General features: G+C 56.6%; 1 non-coding gene across 1 annotated transcript; it reads left to right on the forward strand.

Annotated features, from left to right (window-relative positions):
- Positions 1-1,587: 1,587 nt before the first annotated feature.
- TRNAV-AAC (transfer RNA valine (anticodon AAC)) lies at positions 1,588-1,663 on the forward strand. The gene has a single exon. It is a non-coding gene; the product is annotated as a tRNA-Val (tRNA).
- Positions 1,664-4,358: the final 2,695 nt, after the last annotated feature.

Consider the following 4,358-nt stretch of genomic DNA (forward strand, 5'->3'; position numbering starts at 1 on the left):
CAGGTTAAGAAGTCCCCTATCCTGTTTCCAGTTCCCAGGCTCTCCGGTTCCCCTTCCTCTGCTGGGGAGCACGGCGCTGCTGCGTGTGTGAACTCGGACCTGGAGCCGCTTCTCCTCCCTCCACACACGACTCCGCCCCCACAGGAGGACTCCGGGCCCCCAGGAAGGCGCGAGGCCTGGGGCGCCGGGTCATCCAGGAGGGCGCAGAGGAGGCTGACGGGTGACCCCCTGCCCACAGAGATGCAGCCCAGTTGCCTGACCAAATGCCAGCACCCTTTCACAATTCAGGCCCAAGATGTGGGCAAGGAGCTCGGGGACCCCTTCCCAGCCCACCAGCTGGGAGAGAAGGTCTGAGATGTTGGTTGCCGCTGGGCCCTCAAACCCCCAGTCACAGCAGCCCCTCACGGGGGGCCCGGGCATGGGCAGGCCTGAGATGCGTGGCCTGGGATCCGCTCCTCTGCCCTCAGACCCTCAGTGTCCCCTTCAACAAGGACACTTGGAACCTCCCTGGGGGGCAGTGAAGGTGGTGGGGGAGGACCCAGCAGCAGAGTGTGTGAATGTGGCCGACCTGAGGGTGCCCACCCTGGACTCCACCCTCTCTCCACCCTCCTCCCAGCCGCGTCCTGACGGCCTGCTCTCCCCACCTGCTGTCCCCGTGAGAGTCAGGGTCTCCCCGGATGTGCCCAAGTTCCTTCAAGGAGCCTCGACAAGCCATGAGCTCCTCAGTCTCCTCACTTAAAAAGTTAGTGATAATTTCAACAGTTCCACAATTGTGTCTACAACTTGAATTAAAATGTATGTAAGAGTCCTTGGACCCTAGGACATGATGCAGATGTTAATGATTGGGACACACGGCCACCATTCACGTGGTGCTTCACACACTAAGTAACCTGGATTTCAGGGGCTCATCAGGCTTACGTGCGGGCTCACCAGCTTGAGCGCAGGGTCGCTGGCTTGAGCCCGAGGTTGCTGGCTTGAGCAAGGCGTCTCCCACTCTGCTGGAGCCCCCCTCCCCCCGGTCAAGGCTCATATGAGAAAGCAATCAATGAACAACTAAGGTGCCACAACTATGAGTTGATGTTTCTCATCTCTCTCCCTTCCTGTCTGCCCCTCTCTTTGTCTCTGTCTCACTGTCTCTCTCTCTCTCTCTCTCTCTCTAGCAAAAACAAAGAAAGCAAAGTGGTTTTAAATGTGATGCACGTGCCCCCCCCCCGTTCCACACGAACAGGCTACAAGCTCTGTGCCCAGGACTGCCAAGCGGCTCCAGCAGGGCAAACAGGACTCGTGGGTCCCGGTGACCGAGGATCAGACTCCAGCACTGTCATCTGTTCGCACATGTGACAGGAGGAGCCGCTGTCACTTACTGGTCAGTGGAAAAAGAGATGTAATTTCTTTCACTTGAATTCATGAACGCACTAGATTAAGAAACTCTGTACTAAGTAATAAGAAATTTTTTTTTTTAATTTTGAGGAGTTTTATTGAAGGAGGAGATTTGTTAAATGTGCCGGCTGCATATGGCTGACACGGGGCAATTGCAGATCCAAATCGTGAGTCAAGAAATTTACTCTGGATAAAAGCATCATTGCAGCCCTGGCCGGTTGGCTCAGTGGTAGAGCGTCGGCCTAACGTGCAGAAGTCCCGGGTTCGATTCCCGGCCAGGGCACACAGGAGAAGCACCCATCTGCTTCTCCACCCCTCCCCCTCTCCTTACTCTCTTTCTCTCTCTTCCCCTCCCGCAGCTGAGGCTCCATTGGAGCAAAGATGGCCCGGGTGCTGGGGATGGCTCCTTGGCCTCTGCCCCAGGCGCTAGAGTGGCTCTGGTTGCGGCAGAGCGACGCCCCAGATGGGCAGAGCATCGCCCCCTGGTGGGCGTGCCGGGTGGATCCCGGTCGGTCCCATGCGGGAGTCTGTCTGACTGCCTCCCTGTTTCCAACTTCAGAAAGAAAAAAAAAAAATCGTCATTGCATCTGTTAGTGGTACATAATTGATCAAAACAGCATAAAGATGCTATAAATTTTGATAAATAACACTAATGGTAAATTTATATAAAATGTCTCCTTTAACAAGAGAGCTGAGAGTTGGGGTGTTTCCCAGTTACTGTATCTTCTCATGACTGATACTTACTGCTCCATGGGAGACGTCACTTAATTATTTAAACTCCTCCACTCATATGTCAAAATCACATGACAATGTATCATCACAATTTTGTTTGTGAAGGTCTGACATCAGTTCAGACTTCATTTAACTCTGATGCCGAAAAGGCAGCCGACTTTCTTCTGAAAGGTTTGCATTTAGTCGTGAAATACCGAACGCCGTAGCAAATGTCCATGTACTCCCCATTTCTCTCTCACTTCAAGGGGCCACTGTCCCACCTGGTGTGGTGTCTGCTGGCACGGGCTTGGCCGTGGCCATGTGGTCCTGTAGGCACAGTCTGGAGCCGCTGGACCTGGGCAGGGCCGGTGTTCCTGGGGGCTCAGCCTGGAGCTGCTCGCTGGTGACGTCAGTCATTTTGGAAGCAGTCATCCCTGCATCAAATCCTTTTCACGTAAACTGGCTCAGGCAGGTGTGGCTCTCTGCACTTGAACTCTGACACCCTCCCCACGTCCTGTTGTTTGCCCCCAGTCGGGCTGCTTCCTGTGCTCCTGCGGGAGGTGGTACACCTCAGAGGTTAACAGATCATCTCAGCTCATGTTTTCTGATCTGTAGGGTGAGATGTGTTCGACCACATAAAGCAGTGTGAGTTCAGTGAGTGTCCATGCCCACAGGGGCTGGGCTGGTGTTGACTTGCTTGGGTTGGCAAGAGCGTGCAACGTCCGAGCCAGATCACCAGGTCGCTAGGTGAGACACGTGGTGTTCTAACCACAGCCAGAGGCAGAGCCCACCGGGTGGGGCAGAGCTGGGAGTGAGAGTACTGGGTCCCAAATCTCAGGGCTATTTGCAGCAAAGTGACCCCAAGAGACCTTAGGGAGTGGCCAGGGGCCTGCGGCCAGCTGGGCTGCACGCCAGGCAGCAGAGAGCCCATCCGGGAAGGGCCTGGTCAGCTGCAGGGGACAGTCTCTGCGGCAGCTGGGCCTCCTGAGCTTGGACGCACAGGCTTCACCTGCAAACCCAGCTCCCACCGGGCAGGGGGAGGGGCTTGCTCAGCGGCTCCTCAAGTCTCCCACCACCCGCTGCCCACCGGGCTGGGAAGGGGCTTCCTGTAAAAATGCACTTGGTAACAATGCATTCTCCAAGCATCAAAGACATGCAGAGCTAGCTGCCAGCCCCTTTTATTAGAGCAACCACTGAATTAATTATGTAAGCAAATATTTATTAAGCCGTATTGGTCAACCAGGATCTGGAGCCAAGTGTGCAAAGGAGGTGAGGTCCCCACCTGCTAGGATAACAGTGAGAAGTTGACATAAGTGAAGAGTCACTCTGTGCAGAGGACCGAGGGTGAGGATGGGTGGAGGGTGCGTGTGCGTGTGTGTGCGTGCGCGCGCGCGCAGGACAGAGGCGTGCAGAGCCAGACTGTAAGGGTTTGGGGACAGGTGCCAGTTTCAGGCAAGCGGGGTGAGGTGGGTTGTGGGGCGGGAACAGCACGGGAGGCCGGGCCACAGACACACTGGGACCTCCTGTGGGCCTCACGCTTGCCCACCTCACACTTACATGGGAGGAGGGAGTACTAGCCACCCACACGCCGCAGGTGAGGAACCCGCGGCTTCACCTGGGTCCGTGGCCAGAGGAGCGGAGGAGGCGGAGCACCGCGCAGGCGTGGGCAGAGCCTGGCCGGGTCCCCGCGATTTTACTGCAACGGGAGGGGCTCACGGAACCTTCGTCCTTGGGCCTTCCTTCATGTTTGTGCACATTCCAGTTAGAATTTCCAAGATGCTGTCCCTGGGCCCCGCTCCCACCTGACGCCTGTGACATTCAGGGGCTCCTCACACCTGGTTCCCAGGTGCCCGCGCCTCTAGTTCAATCTGGGCGGTCGTGTGGGGTCCTTCCGCAGACCCCACAGCGAAGTCGTCACGCAGGAAGGTGGGGAGAATTGCCTTCGTTTCCTGGACGAGCCCTTGAGATGGACTCCACGAGGTAAGACAATTCTTTTCGGCTGTAAGGGATGCACCTTGGTTGACACGTGGTCCCCACACACACTGTGCACACAGAGGCGGAGTGACTTGTCACATTGTATCCATCCCCGGGTCCCAGAGGCAAGAGGACGCCTCGGGACCTGAAGGAAGGTGGCTTTGGTTTCAGGGAAAAGAGAGAGAACAGTGTTTGTCAGGAACAGCAGGGAGAGTGCAGGCCCTGGAGGCAGGCACAGGTGTGGGTGGTCTGGCCGCAGATGGTGGGCGGGGGGCTCACCCAGCTGGCGGTGA

The sequence above is a fragment of the Saccopteryx leptura genome, chromosome 3, assembly GCF_036850995.1.
Source record: "Saccopteryx leptura isolate mSacLep1 chromosome 3, mSacLep1_pri_phased_curated, whole genome shotgun sequence".
NCBI lineage: Eukaryota > Metazoa > Chordata > Mammalia > Chiroptera > Emballonuridae > Saccopteryx > Saccopteryx leptura.